The following is a 16,525-nucleotide window of genomic DNA, read 5'->3' on the forward strand; positions in this document are numbered from 1 at the left end:
GGAGTCAAAGCCCTAGGGGCCCATGGATCTTCATTCTAAATTGTTTAAAGCAAGAGTTTAAGCCCTTTACGAGGCAAGGTGCTATAGGTAAGCGTGGGTCTTCTGAGCACACATGTGCAGCGTGTTACAGCTAAAATGTTTCAGGAAAACATACCTCCTCGGAAAGCTCTTGCATGTTCTAGCATGAGAAGATTCATTTGGGTTACTCCTTCTAAAATCATCCTTTTAAAATAAAAACAGCCCCTGGAAGGATTAGCTTTATCGCTTATTTACAGGCTGTGCAAATAATCTGGTCGTCACACCACGTAAACCTGCCCGGTCTCTGAGGTATTCAGTGCTCATGAGTAGTGAGAAAAATCTGTGTGTGAAACCACTGATACCTAAAATAAGCCTGGTGTCCCAAGAAAGACCCGGACACTCTCTCCAAGAAAAGATTTAAAGGAATATTCTAGGGACACCCAGGTAGTGGGTTAAGCGTCCGACTTCAGCTCAGGTCATGATCTCACAGTTCCTGAGTTCAAGCCCCGCATTGGGCTCTGTGCTGACAGCTCAGAGCCTGGAACCTGTTCAGATTCTGTGTCTCTGTCTCTCTCTGCTTCTCCCCTGCTCATGCTGTCTCTCAAAAATAAACATTAAAAAAAATAAATAAATAAAGTGAATACTCTACTTGGGGAAATCCAGAGGTAGATGAAGTAGCAAATGTTTTATTAAGGGAGGGACAAAATTATATCGAAGTATTTTAAACTATCTTGCTCTAAACTACAGTTTTTCTCATATTATTATATAAATATCATTATTAGTTTTAGCTCACTATTTAAGGCCCATCATAGAAAAGTCTGTATGATGGAAAGGTCTGCCATTGCCTCAGAAGCAGCCAATCTGCTTGGAGCATGTAGGCAACGAACAGGCATCACAAATCATCTGGAATCAGCCAAACTGCTACAGGCACAGTATCCAAGAGAAATTTCTAATCCTCTTATGTTTATTCTAGAACCTACAAAGTAAAACCAAAAATCAGAGGTACCTTTAAATACCCTCAACACTATTCGCCACTCATTCATTGATCAAGAACTATCTTACTCACCAATCTGATTACAACGCTACCTTCTGCAGCCTCTGTTTTCCTGAAAAGGCTCAAACCTCCCTGAGTCGTTCACACCCGATGCCCTTTCAGAAGCTGTAAGTGGTAAGGCCACTGAGCAGCCTGACCTTGCCATCATTCTCACGGTCTTGTTTGCTAAGAAATGTTTTCCTCCTAAAGTGACAGAATTTCCATGGATGAGGCTAATGCTGCAGTTGCTGGGAGAGTCCTCCTGCTCAGTCCCCCCGTTTTACAGGTGAAGAAACTGGGACCCAGAGAGGTCACAGCTTGTGTTAGAGGCGGAAGAGCAGGGCCGGAACACAGCGCCCCGAACTTCTGGCTGCCCCTACTTCTCGGATCTCACCACCTCTCCAAGCAACTGCCTAGCTGCTCGGCAGGGCTGATGCCTACGAAGGGTGCTCCCTTACCCACCACTCAAGTACTTACAGATGGCCCTCGGTTGGTTTACCTTATTCAACTAAGTTATAAGTTCAAACTTACATCAGAGCATCTGGCAACAGATCCATGATCGTTAGAGGGAAGGGGGAGGAGGGAGCTGGCTCCTTTCCGGTGGTGGTCACGAAAGGCCTGTGGCCCAGCTTCTCCTTGCCACAGTATCTCCCTACGTCCAAAGGGTGCCTCTATTACTGTAAGGCTCGCAAATGGTGCTCTTTGCCCAAGGGAAGGTGTGTGGCCAAGCAGATGGGATAGAAGCCTTGGAATCAGAGAAGGCCAGATTTTAATATTCACTCTCCCTAAGTGTAAGTCACTTAGCTTGTCTGAACTATGGCTTCTTCACCTGTCTGTCTCACAGCCAGGATGAAATGAGCCCATATAGTGAAAGCACCTAGGACAGTGTCTAGTTCACATGAGCTCTTCAAAGAAATTAGTTGCCGTCTTCCCTTTTCTGCTGTTATGGTTAAGATTTTAGACAAGCAATTTAACTAGTTAACTTCCCCCATATAATGGAAGATAATATAGGCTTCTGATGAAAAGACACTTATATAAAACAAAATATGATTATTAAACACCAAGATGAACACCTGAAGACATTAATTCACTTTATAAAATACGCAAAGGTACCAATTCACTAATAAATATGCTACAGCAAGAGCTTATCCCAAGGTGCCAATTTGCTGAAGAACGAGGCAGACGAGGGCCGAAGTGCCGAGAACACGGCCCAGAACAGCCCGAGCGGGGAGCTCAGCTCTCTCAGAGGCGGGTCACGCTGGGCGGAAACGTGGGAAGAGAGCCACCAGCAAGGAGAACGGAGCTGAAGGAGGAGCCGGGCACGGCGCGCAGCACGGGCTGCGGAAAGAGCAGGAGAAGGGCTGCACTCCGGCTGCAGGCCCGCCGGGAGGGCTGCCAGAGCGGGGCAGGGCCTGGGAGGTCCGAGTATTGACTTTAACCCTGGAAAACAGGAGTGACGCTAGCAGCCCCCGCCTAGCTGGCAAAGGTAGGAGTGGAGAGCGCGCTTCTGAAGTAGGAAGTCCAACAGGAACGGAAGTGGGCAAGGGAAGGTGAAAATCAGGATGTGCCTGAAGGGTGAGGACAACACAGGAGCTGGAAGCCATCAGCCTGACCTGGAGGATACTGAGAAGATGCCAAGGAAGTAACACCTCTAAGGAGGACTGAGTGCCACGAATCCAGGGCTTTGCAGGCCGACAGCAAGCCCCCAAACCAGGGGGCAGGCCAGGTGAGAAACCGCTCCGTCAGCATTTAGGTTATACCCACCTTCGTTTCAACAAAGACAGTAAGAACACAGCAGCAACAATCTCTTCCCATTCCTGTCTTTAGAACAGTACAATGAGCCTACTGTTCTCTCAATTCCTATCTTTACTATAATAAGTGACATATAACAGGGAAATGCTTTGCAATTACTCCTCAAGAAACTAGATCGTGGGGTAATAAGCATTTGTGGAAAGGCCTCCCATCCGGCTGAAGCTGGCTGGCCTTCTCTGGGTGACACAGGGTCCACACAGGCGACTCACAGAGACGGCTGCGTATCGCGAGGGTACTGGAAAACATAAGGAAGAAAGCAAAGCACGCCACCCACTCTGTGCTCACTCCAGCTCCAGCTGTCCTGGCTCAGGGGTGTGGAGTGGGTTTCCTACTCAGTGGGGGAAAACTGCTTCGCACTGTCGCAGATGAGAGCCAGCACCGAGGAGCAGCTCAGGCGTGGCCTGCTCTGCACTTACCCTGTATAGAAAGGAGATCTGTCTGGGCTCTGGGGACCTTTTGCTCCATGGACTTCTGCTGGGTGACCCAAGCCTGCCCAATCTGCCATGGCTGGACCGCTGCTGGCTCCCTGCCGTCCCCCAACAAGGAAGCTGTCCAACTGGCAGCCTCTGAAGAGGAAGGAAAAGGACTGGGTTCTGTCCCTCAAAACGTGGTGATATATATGGCAGCCACCGTGGCTTGAAGGACTCCTTTGGTACCATTAGTTTCCTTGGTAACCTAACTATGTACTGAATGGTTTCCATGGCAAAACACATTCCAGAGTCTAAATAATCAACATACACAGACAATTTGAGATGTAACCTATTAGCGGCGGAAGGGGTGGAGGGGTTGGGGGGAGGGCTGCCCACACTTGAAAAACTCAGTAAGCTTAGAAAACAGCCCCAACGGCCTGATGGCAATACCAAAGCAGGTGTGTCTGTGCAGCCAGATCCAAAGGGCACTCCACTGAGGAAGGGCCAGGGTATGAAGAGCCTGCTCGAGCCATGGGACATTTTCTGCGGTGAGCTGGGCTCCAAGGGTCGAGATCCTGATCTGAAACCTATAGGTTGGACAACCACAGAGTAAGAGCAAAGTATTTCTGGGGCTCCTAGAAATCTCTTCTAAGAGCAGGAATACAATTCTCAAAGAAACAACCTAGTGAGGTGTTCCGTTTCTAATCTGGCACTCAGAGTTTTGGAAAAAGGCTATTATTTTATTTCTCAACTAGGATGACAGCACCCCTTCAGGGGGCATTTGGAAATGTACGGGAAAATGCTAAGCGGCCTCCATTACTGAGGGGTCATTCATGCGGCACATAGGGACCAAGGATGGTAAATGACTTACGCTGCACAGGACAGCGCCACACTCCATAAAGAGTTTAACAGCCACGTTGGAAAATATGTTGGATTACCAAAGGAATTCCCTAGCGGGAAAAATGATCAGTTTTAAATGCACTGCCACTTGTCCTTTCCTCTTTAACATCAAAACATAAAAAGGGAGGGGGCAAACAAAGTATTTTCAAAGTTCTTCATCTTTGTAGCACAAAGATGGGAACTTAAGCAAATGACAGAAAAATTTAAAATGATTTGTTAGAATGAAAAAGAAAGCAACTTTAATTTCTAAGAAATGCTCCAAAAAACAGGTGAGAGCAGAGGCTCCAGGCGGACTCAACTCTGTAGGGAAAATCTGCAGGACACTCTGGCCCAAGGTTAAGGTCCACGTAGGTCCTCTTTTCACTCTGCAGCTGACTGGGACTTCCTAGTTGTCTCGCAAAGGAGCAGTTAGTGACAATGTAACGGACATTCATTAAATGCAAGGCTCCTGTCAGATCTCCAGAAAGGATCAAGATGTTAAGGTCTGGGATGAGCAGACCCTCCAGATGTTACTATACTCTGCTGCTGGTCCGATTCGAATCTACTAAAATGAGAAGGACTCCTCAGACCTAGGACTCCCTCCAGGGGTCTGGAACACCTTTTAAACGGAATTTAAATGCCTATATTGGCTTTTCTTAAACTTCCTCAAAATGCTAGGAATTTAATCCATGTTAAGAGTGCCCAAGATTAGGTTCCAAACCAGAATCAGGATGGCTTCACTAGGAGGTTGAAGAGTTTCCAGAGCTTTAAGTCTGACCAAAAGCCCAGTTTGGCCTGAAGATCTCAGAGGCTGAGCAAAAGTCCAGAGTCACTCAATAGTTCTAGCCATTCCACAATCTACGGTGGCCTACTGATGAGATTATCTGTTCATATTTTATTAGTCCCGTTTCTTTGTCTGTGAAGTGACTGTTCATGCTTTTTGCCCATTTTTCTATAAGATTTTTCCCCCATCTTCTTATTAAGTTCCTTATTCTGGATATGAAGCCTGTATCAGTTATTTTAGGCTTATAATTTACATATTTAGGTGGCTACTTGCATCTTCAACCAGGGAAATAAATTATCTAATGTAGAAAAGGTTGAAAGTATGCACTTGGAAAAATTATAAAATATGACTATAGCAGGAAGTAGATAAAAATACCAGCCGAAAGAACTTCAATAAGTGACTGACCTCAAAGGACACCAACAAGAAAATGAAAAGATAACCCCCTGTATGGGAGAAAATGTTTGTAAATCATATATCTGATAAGGGTCTAGTATCCAGACTATATAAAGAACTCTTACAATTCCGTAATTAAAAGAAAAATAACTCAATTAAAAATGGAGGAAAGACCTGACTAAACATTCTTCCTATGGGGTTCAAAAGCATCTGTCCACACAAAAAGCTGTAATATGAATGTATGTAGCAGCATTACTCATAATAGACAAAAGGTAAATACAACCCAAATGCCCATTAACTGATGGATGGATAAATAAAATGAGTCCATACAAGGAGTGTTATTCATCAGTAAAAAGGTATGACATTCTGGTACATGATAAACACAGATGAGGCCCGAAGACATTATGCTAAGTGAAAGAAGTCAGTCACAAAACAGCATATACTACATGATTCTATTTATATGAAATGTCCAGAAGAGGCAAATCCACAGAGACAGAAAGTAGATTAGTGGCTGCTGGGGCTGGGGGAAATGGGGAGAAATTGCTAATGGGTATGGAGTTTCTTTTAGGTGATGAAAATGTTCTAAAATTGTGGTGATGGTCACACAGCTCTGCAAATATACTAAAAAATACTGAACTATTTCAACTAGATGAACTGTATGGTATATAAATTATATCCCAATAAGCTGCTATTTAAAAATAGGAAGGCAAGGGTCTCTAGGTGGCTTAGTCAGTGAAATGCCTGACTCTTGATTTCTACAGTGCAGAGCCTGCTTGGGATTCTCTCTTTCCCTCTTTCTGCCCTTTCCTAGCTTGCATATGTGTGCTCTCTCTCCCTCTCTCTTTCTCTCTCAAGATAAACAAACTTTAAAAAATAAAAATCAGAAATAGCAAGGCAAAGTAGAAGAAAAGAATAACAGAATGCCTGAAACTCGGGGTGACAATTTCAGGCTTCAGTCATGGTGCATTTTCCTGTGGGCCTTAGGAGAGGTAAGTACCATTAAAAAGTGGGTAGAAAACACTACATTTAAGAAGTGATGAAAGTCACTGGGGCACCTGGGTGGCTCAGTCAGTTACGCATCTAACTTCGGCTCAGGTGATGATCTCCTGGTTTGTGAGTTCAAGCCCTGCATCGGGCTCTCGGCTGTCAGCACAGAGCCCACTTTAGATCCTCTGGGCCTTCTCTCTCTCTGCCCCTCCCCGATTCATGCACATGCTCTCTCACTCTCAAAAATAATAAACAGAAAAAGAAAAAAACAAGTGATGAAAGTCTGGAAGAGAAGATAGTGTAGGAAGCCAAAATTCCAGCAAAAGAAAGGCTGGATGAAATTGAAAAATAAATGGGTCCAGCTTAAAACAGCCAGCTAAACAAAAGCAGCATGTATTTACAGATATGAGCACATACAGGGCAAACTCTTAGCTCTTTCTGTCCGCCCTTCAAAATCCTTCATTTTAGTTCCATCCAACACTTTAAGCCACATCATGTTAGAATGACCAGTGACTCCCAAAATATTTGGTGAGCCTAAGAATCACCTGGCACTTGCTAAATGCCCACTCCCAGACCTTAGATTCAGAATCCAATTGAACAAACTCCCAAGCTCGCGCTGATACAGGCTTTCCGAGGACCACACGCTGAAGCACAGCGCTCACTGACCCCCCGTGGTCCGCGGCCCCTCTAATGAAGCAGGAGCGAGTGTGTGAGAGCAAAGGCCGCGGAAAATGACGGATCAGAGCTGGAGTCCTATTGCCGCCGCGTACTCACTGTTGACCTTTGGCAGTTACCTAGCCCTTCGGTGCCTCAAAATCCACCTGTGTAATTGCGAGCCAGCAATTCCCAGCATGCAGATGGGAGTGAAATAAGGCTTGTAATGTGTTCAGCACAGTGTCTGTCACGGCTGGTGCTCGGAGATTGCTAGATTGCTCTTATCTGTGATTTCAGTCCTCAGCCGGCTGACCTGCTGCAGTGCCCAATGGCCATCTCACTGTAGGGCATCTCAAGAAGAAACTTCAGGGAAAGGATTCTTAACTGAGAGGAGTGCGATCCCTAAAGAGTCTGGGCTTGTATATAAAGAAGTCTGTGAATCCTTTGAAGAATATGCAAAATTAGGGGTGCCTGAGTGGCTCAGGTCATGATCTCATGGTTTGTGGAGTCAAGCCCGGCATTGGGCTCTGTGCTGACAGCTAAGAGCCTGGAGCCTGCTTCAGATTCTGTGTCTCCCTCTCTCTCTCTCTGCCCCTCCCCTATCATGCTCTGTCCCTGTGTCTCAAAAAAAAAAAAAAACTCTAAAAAACAGAATATGCAAGATTATCTGGAGTAGAAAAGTAGTAGAGCCTGGGGCTGTCATAGTTGTCATGGGGTTCTCAAGTGTGAAGGAGGGTGGTACCCCAAAAACAGTCAAAAGGTGCTCCCTTACAGAAATCCTTAGTTCATTTCTGTCTCTAACTTCGGATGTCTGTTCTTATGTTTTCTCTACTAGCTTACCCTAAAATGAATTCCGGGGAATGACATTACCTTAATTAAGGTCCTGGTGCATGGCACCTACCGTGGAATTTTCAGAAAGTGGGGTCTCTGAACGTGTCAGGAGGAGGAGGAAGTTGGGGGTGATGTTGATGAAAACCACAATGTAATAATAAGTACAGCAACTTACTGTGTACCAGGGGCTCACGAAGTACCATGTACTACGCTGAGCACTTTGTCCACAGTCTCTCATTCAATCCTGACAAAACCTCTGAGGATTATAGATGAAGAAACTGCGTTACGCAGGTTATGCAACTGATACCGGCTCACATTCCAGAGAGTGGCGGTCGGGCTGGACCCCAGGTCTGTCTTGCTGCAAAGCAGTGCTCTTAGCCAGTGCCTGCCTGTGTATTCCATTAATACTTCATCTTGCTGGGGGCGCCTAGTGGGCCAGGATAAAGGGTAAAGCCGCTGCTGAGAACAGAGGTGAGGATTCTGCTTCTGGCTTAACTACATTTATCTCCCGGAGGTTGGGAATTTGGGCAAAAGGCAGAATTGAGCTTCGTGTCCTGTTGATCTTTGAGATATATTTGTTCTTTGGAACTAAGATTTTGAGTGACCCTTCCAAATAGGTTATAAAGATCAGCCCACAAGTGTCGACATGCAAAACTGCTCTGTCACCAAAGTCTGAGAAAACCGGGAACTTGACTAGGAAATACTCATCTGCGGAATGGGAAGGAGAGAAAAAAAAATCAAAGATACAAATGGAGAAACACACCTTAAAGATGTGGAGAGCTGTGGCCTTCCTACCTGAGGTTAAGGGAGGATAGGAGGTAAGACAGCTGGCTGTGCCTCACACAGGACACATGGAAATACTAGAGGCAGGAATGGGGCCACATGAACAGTATTGAAGGGGCCAGTATTTCAACTTCTAATTGTTCCACCTGACCCTGGCACGACACTCATTGTACATACTAAAGGAAAACACTTTGATGATATGAAAGAAAGGTATTACTAAAGCTTAGCAGCACAGGCACAAATAGATTCTTGGAAGGTTCCTGAAGGGCACTGAGAGTAGACAGGTGGTTCTCAACTGGGAATGATTTTTGTATCTCCTGCTGCCTTTTGTCCAGGGGACACTTTAAGAACTGATGACTGTCAAGACTCGGGGGTTGTGTGCAAAGGTCAGGGATGCTGCTAAACGTGTTGAACAGGAGTGTCCCCTACAGAAAAGAGCTATCCGGCTCAAAATGTCAGCAGTGCCAAAGTTGGGAGACCCTGCGGTAGATGAGGGGGATTACCGCATAGTATCAGACAGTCACCAAATGCTCCGAAGCCTCACAACAAACAGCATTTATCATACACGGAACACAGGTCCCACCAAAAAGTTTATGTTGTCAGATCTCCAGGATATTTCTCTCCAATCAGATTCTGTTCATTTTTTTTAATGAATTTTAATTTCGTAATTAAAATGCCTGAATTCACCCTGAAAAAAAATTAAAACATTACCAGGGAGCTAAAGTTCCCTTTGATCTCTACCCTCAATCCTGTTGGAGTCAAACTGCCTAGATGCAGAGAGCTGACTGAGGCAAGTTTCCGGCCCGCTCTGAATTTCAGCCTCATCTTCTATAAAATAGGGACAAAAGTAGTAACCAACTGCGATTAAAAGGTTGTTGTGAGGACTGAATGAATTAATGGGGAGAGTATACCTAAAACATGTGATTAAGTGCTCATCAAGTGTTCGCTATCCTAGTACCCAGTACACACACACACCCCTGTGCAAGGAACACTGCCTTGTGGAAAATACACATGATGGGGTTGAGGCCTACTTTTTAATTTTAACATAAAAATGTGGAATTCTGCTCATCTTTCTTATATTCTCTCCTCTTCTTCAACCCAGAAGCCTTCCCATGGAGTACAGAGAAATCTACCTACTTCTTTACAGCTTCATTCGATGCCAGAGCATTTCAAGTCTTGTCCCTAGTGAGGACTATTTCAGTCATTTCTACCATTCGGACTCCTAAAGTTAAATTCTCCACTGACTGGGACCAAACAGGCACAAGTTTACGTGTGTTTTTCAGAAAGAGTACTCCAAGAGTAAATGAACAGCCACTGGCCAATACCCTTAACAGAGGGGAATAATAAAGATCAGTCACCAAAACAAACAATATCCACAAATAAATGTTTTGAAGGGTTTCCTTATTGTACAAACAGAAAAATCTATAATTTTAAATAATTATATGCTCCATAATCTGTTTTTTTATTTGGTCACAGAATCATATATGATATTATATAGTTAATGAAAACTAAAAAGCTTTCAAAATAATTTTCTTTGGCTTTAACACATATATTGGATTGATCACGTTAAACTCCAACAAAACTGGGAAAATAGTTCTAGGTCAGAGGAGGAAATGAAAACATGGAAGTGTTATCACCATTTGGTCATAAACTCCTCTTCTCAGAGAAACATGGCAATAAAAGTCTGTTCCAGTATGAAAACTTGGCACAAAATAACCCAATCTTACATCATGCTTTTAAAGGTTGGGGTGGAGTAGGGAAGGGAGGGATTAAAAAGTGGGAGAGGAAAGCTCTTCACATGTAGGAAAAAAAGAGGAGAAAAGGCTGACAGTAAAATAAGTTTTCCACTGATGCATAACTTCTTCAAATTAATAGTTTGGTTTAGCTAAAATTTGGCAAGGTAGCAGATTTTAGCCTTTTTCAAGAATGACCTTCATTTTGTTGAAGCTGTCCATAAAAGATAATATTCATAGACAGGATGTTCATTCCCTGTTATGGTCCTATTTACAATATTATGTTAACTCATCATTTGTTTTGTTTTCAACTAAAGGCTTCTCCATTCATTAAAGTCATTAGTGAAAGACAGCGTGTCTGAATCTTAACAAGTACAGAAAAACTGCAATATAATTATGAGTCCTATATTATGAGAATCAAAATCAGACATACCAGGATCAAATTACATGCTCTTTAATGAAACTTCACACAGTAAAACCTGACGACATCATTGGTGTTGGACCTTTCCTCCAACAACAGTATAAGGGGCTCCGCTTTATATGTGGATTTTATACATTAAGAGCCTTAGTCATTACCTACTTAACACCAAACACTTGTAATCAAGAACTAAGCCATTATTTTCGGGACTAAATAAGTACCCTTTGTTATGTTGTGGACATAACAAACCATATATTTTATTAAGAAGAAAATGAGGCAAGATGATTTTTTTTATAACCCAACTGTCCTATTCCCCATCTACATCCACACTTTGCTCTGAAAACTAAGTGAAAGGCATTATTTGAATGTAATGGACCAATGCAGAGATCACTGTGTAGCTAGCATCTGGTCTGAGAAAAGTGTGGAAGAGCTGAGAGCTGAAAGGCCTAGAAAAAGAAGGGCCATGAACTGTGTGAACTGCGTGCAGGCCAAGGCCCCAGCGCAAGAGGACAGCTCCCAAGAGTCGGTTTCAATACCCCGGAGCCTTGTTCCTTCTGGAGTTCCTCCATCCCCACCGTGAGCTAAACTAAGAAACCCAGGTGTTTGTGTTGGGCAGAAAAGAGCCAGAATGGCAGGGCTTTTGGTGAATCTGTTATTCCACTATGAGACAAAACAATAAGGTTAAAAACTGCTTCCAAACATAGTAATTATGTCAGCTATTTTGAGAGCAAGAAGTTAAAATGTGCTCTTCTTTAAACAAATGTCAATACATATAAACAACAGAATTCATGGAAAAATCGTCATTTATTAAACATCCCTTATTACTAATGTTCTCAATCTGCTGGCTTCAGGACACTCCGGGGCCCTAGACTTGATATAACAGCTTTATTAATTTTTGGGTATCATTTATCCAAAGACCAAATGAACATTGTGCATGTAATATACCACACATATAAAAATAGGTACAGGAATGTGTACACAGAGAAGCATGTATATATATCCATTTTGCAAATATGTGCACATGCAGTTGTGATTAATAGAATCCAGATTCATTTAAGAGGTATTCAGATCCGTCATTAATTCACAAGAAATACTCAAAAGTATTATTTTTTAGCTTGACAGATCCGTGAAACGTTTTTCAATTTACTTTTTGACCACAGTAAAATGTACTCTTTGCAATGCACAGTTCTCTGAGTTTTGACAAATGTGCAAGGTTGCATATCCACCACCACAACTACGATACAGAACAATCCATCATTCTAAAATAATCCTAAGAAATCCCCTTGTGCTGCCCCCTTGTAGTCAAGCCCTCTTTCATGCTCACAGAAAAAGGTTTTGACTAAACACTGGTCCCCACACTTGAAAGAGATGGGAAGACCTATCCTAGAGAGTTGAGGGCCATCTTTTTAATACATCAGTTTCTACCTCCACCCAGTGTTTGACAAAAAGGATCAAAGGGAGAGTAAAATGAAATAACAGGATACAAGGAAACAGAGACTTAAGAGAAATTCAGACTTCAAGACAGTATGAAGGAAAAAATGCTAGAACTTGGTGATAGACTATAATAGGTAGTATTAAATACATGTTTATATGTGTATACATAAAAATTATAATACACACACACACACACACATGCCTGGAAGATATAGGAAAAGCCTTGAGTGGAATAACTCTGGTAAATGATTGTTGGTGAAGAAAGGGAATGAACTTCTTTTTTTTTTTTTCTAAGTGATGAATCTGATTTATTTAGAAAGCCCACTCTGCCTGCAGTTTGGCAACTACTTAGGAGTGAAGGAACAAGTAGGTGTGGGAGACCAGTTTGGAAGAGTATTTCAATAGTCCAGCTGAGAGACAACAGTAGCTCGGCTAAGTTATCTCAAAGGGAAAGATTGACTAAAAACCACAAGAAGTAAAGAAGAACAGGAAAATGCAGTGGAATATTACTGGAATGTCATTCAAAGAACATTACAATCACAGTCAATCCTTGTGGAAAACTGAAACAATCAAGACACAATGCGGTGTATCTCATAATGTGACCAATTCAATAATCTTGAGTCCTCCTGCTATAAAACACCTAAATATGTTGGATAAAAATTATTAAACAAGGATAACTATACTTCTAAAACAATTTAGGGGAATCCCCAGAAGTACCTATCATTGGGTCCATCACCCGTGGTTCAGGGGTCTGGGATATGGAGTATACAGGTGGCCATGAGTGTGCTGAGCACTGAGGTTCTCAGGCAAGATGGCATAATGGGCAGTTTTCTCCCCTGTCTTGAAGAGACACTGAGTATTCAAGTAAGGGAGTGGCATGGATCTGGCTCTGCTTTCAAAAGATTAATGTGGCAAATGGTAAAATACAGAGGCTTGAACCAGGGCTAGGGAAAGGGTGAGCAGATGAATGTGAGACACCATGCAGGCAAAAATCAACCAGCAGTCGTGTATATATGGGCAACAATGGCGAAGGGAAGGTCAAAACCAGTATGCCTAGGTTCCAAGGCTGGGGGCACTAGGCTAGTCACACCATTAATGAAAATAAAGAACACAAGGGAGCAGTAGATATTGGAGAAGGGGAGACGGATAGTATTGGATGCTAATTTCCTCTTTAAATATTAAATCTGAAGCTTCAGCAATTATTCTAGCATGAGATAGTAGAGAAGGCATTAACAATGAAGAACCGAAATCTAGAACAAGGACCTTCAAATGAGGTTTGTGAATTGGCTTCGGCAGTGGCAGGTGTGTTACTCTCAAAACTGTATTTAAACTTTTTGTGTCTGTACATTTTTCTGGGGTAAAGTCCATGGCTCTCATCAGATTTTCAAAAAGGTCTGTGTCCATCTACTATTCCTTTAAACATAATGCGTCAGCTTTGGATTCTTTAAATCTTTGGTGTTCCAGTTTCAGATGATGTGACTAGGTGTCAACTTCTTTTTTATTTAGCCTGTTTGAGACTCACTGTATTTCCTCTGAGGACTGGTATTTTCCATAAGTTCTAGAACATTCTAAGCCATCTTCTCTTCCACTTTATAATTTCTCTGCTCTGACCTATAACACAGCTTAATGTTTGTGTTAACTACTACTCTTTATCTCATACCCTCCATTGAGGAATTTCTTCCCACTTGTGAATAAATATAAATGAACACTGCATAAAACAGCACAGAGCTTTGCTGATGAAATATAGGGTAAAACTGAAATCATGAACGTCTCATCTTCATTGCAGAAAAAACACTGCACATAATTCTCGAGATGTTTGGCAGAAAGGTGCTAGGTTGAGTTCTTAAATGGAGACACATTATATCTTAGAGTTGAAAGCTAATCAGTATGCTGTAGTCAGAAGAATAGTGCTTAAGAGAAACAAGGCACAGAACTGCCCACAGACACAAAATAAATCCAAGACAGAGCTTAAGGGTCAAACAAGTTTAAGAAACATGTACCAGTGAGATTTATCACAGACTTATTATATACATCTTCTTTCTGAATGTATATTTTCTGCCTGAAAAGCTAGATAAAAACATTGATACACCACCAACTCAGGCAGCTGGGGAGGTGGGAGTTCTACACCAGAATGTTTCCAAAAATGTGCTATTTGGGGGCTGATTGATTTTCTCCCCCGACTAAATTCCGTTCTGGTTCTTTTTGGTAATGTTTCAAAGTGCAGGCTGAGCTCTTGATCTTTTGGAAGGCGGAGGCAAAACAAAGGGCCAAACTCACTAATGAAAACTTGCTGAACTTACTTTTCAGAATTCCATTCGAAGTCACGAAGAACCCTTTTGGCCCTGCTCCCAGACTAGTAAAACGAACATCTCAAATCCCTAGAGGCTAAGATAGCTCGTTCCACTAAAACCAAATACACATCTTCTCCTGACAGCTGGTTGTCTTAGCAGATGCAGGACTATATATTTATCAAAGGGAAAAAAAACTGCAGGAGCACAATATTTATTATAGGATTATCTCCGTGACTCAAGTAAACACGAGTAAGGCTAAATTAAACCGTGTTTACTATGATGTTCTATTACTTAATTCCTGACACAAAATCACCTGAAGAGATCTGGGGTCTTATTTCTTAAGACAATTGATGTAGGTTAAAAAAAAAAATAGGGCAAGAATTATCTTTTCTTTCAAATCTATGTTGTTACGCAATTTTTCTAATCTAAAAAATCTCTTGAGTACCTAAAACTAAATTTTCCCATCCTGTTATGATACTGAATTCAATATTAAATTTAAATAAAATTACAAATTATTGAATTTGCTCACTGCTCTAAAAAGTTTATCTGACTTATCTGAATTTTAAAAAATTCTTTTTAATGTTTATTTTTTGAGAGAGAGAGAGAAACAGAACAGAAGCAGGAGAAGGGCAAAGAAAGAGGGAGACCCAGAATCTGAAGCGGGCTCCGGGCTCTGAGCTGTCAGCACAGAGCCCAATGTGGGGCCCAAACCCACCAACCATGAGATCACAACCTGATCTTAAGTTGGACACTTAACCAACTGAGCCACCCAGGGCCCCCTGATTTATCTGAATTTAATCCATAGTTTCATGAAATATCACCCATAATTCTAAGTAATATTTTTGTAATTTTCAGCTCTTCCCTACCCTTTTCCGAGGCCCTTTAGACAAGTTCTAGTTTATCCCCGTCTTTGTGGATTACAGGCTATCCAAATGTTCCAAGTGACCATATCTATGGCCAGGCACACTGTGGGGTAACGGCAGGGGAAAGGAGGCTTGGAAAGGCCACAACAGGAGTAGATGACAGGACACATTAAATCAAACGTATATTTACACCTTCAGGACTCAGCTGCTAAGCCACTCCTACGAAATAAGGCCCCCCCCTCCCCTAGGAAACAGGGGTCCATAAGGGAAACAAGCCTGCTGGCTGCCATGACACATGGACTTAGCAGACCACTTGCCTCTGTGGCACAGGGATCCAACAAGTTCAAAGCCTTCGGACCCGCCAGGGTGTCCAGTCAGCAGGAACTGTGGCTGAGCTCTGGCAAGGCCTGAGGGCAGGGCGAGCTTGGCAGAACCTGGGCCCTGGCTCACCGGCCCTCAACTGATGGAAACAGAGGCCCAGCCTTAAGGAGTTTATAGTCCAGGGGAACGATATGACAACAGAGGCAAAAACACAGGAAGGAAAAGTGCAGTCTTACTGTTGGAGGCAGGGGTGGAGGGGCAGGTGGTGGTGGTCAGGAAAAGTTCGATAGAGGAGGAGAGGACTGAGAAGATCTATGAGGACAGACAGAACTCTGATAGATTCGACAGGAAAGGGATATAGAATTCAACGATCTCATAGAAGACACAGCCCAAGCGAAGGTATGGAAGTGAAAGAAATATAAGGTGTGTTCACAGGAAACCCCAGAAAAAACAGTTTGGCTGAACAGCAGGACACACACAGAACCCAGATTGGGGCAGAAAGGTCAGCTGGGACAAGAGAAAAGGCTCTGGATGTCAAACTGAGAGATGTGTACTTAAGTCAGTCGGTGACGGGGGCACTGCTTGCGGTGAGTAAGGAAAGAACATTACGTTACCAGAATTTTCTTCAGGAAGACAGTGACAGCTCTGTGCTGGATAAACTAACATAGGAAGAAAGGTTAAAAGGCCATCAGACATAGCAACTGAAGGACTGAACTAGGAAATGCCATTAGGTATGACAAGAAGGACAGATACAATGGAGAGAGAATTCCTAGCATGAAACAGGGGTTGGCTAATGTCTTTCAGACGTTAACACCTGGGCACCTCAGAAACAGAATGTCCCGAATAGAAGCAGGACTGTGAGGAAGAAACCGAGTTTGCTG

At 42.9% G+C, this 16,525-nt stretch overlaps 1 protein-coding gene and 1 long non-coding RNA gene across 10 annotated transcripts in view; one reads left to right on the plus strand and one right to left on the minus strand.

Annotated features, from left to right (window-relative positions):
- Positions 1–16,525, minus strand: part of BABAM2 (BRISC and BRCA1 A complex member 2) — a 396,153-nt gene that overhangs the window by 157,080 nt on the left and 222,548 nt on the right. The gene's annotated exons all lie outside the window — the stretch shown is intronic.
- LOC115290220 lies at positions 3,641–9,956 on the plus strand. 2 transcript variants are annotated; one of them, XR_003908022.1, is made up of 3 exons: positions 3,641–3,882; positions 8,419–8,619; positions 9,687–9,956. It is a non-coding gene; the product is annotated as an uncharacterized LOC115290220 (long non-coding RNA). The 2 variants fall into 2 exon arrangements; XR_003908023.1 differs by having other exon boundaries at positions 3,641–3,821.

This window comes from Suricata suricatta, chromosome 4 (genome assembly GCF_006229205.1).
Source record: "Suricata suricatta isolate VVHF042 chromosome 4, meerkat_22Aug2017_6uvM2_HiC, whole genome shotgun sequence".
In the NCBI taxonomy this organism is placed as follows: Eukaryota; Metazoa; Chordata; class Mammalia; order Carnivora; family Herpestidae; genus Suricata; species Suricata suricatta.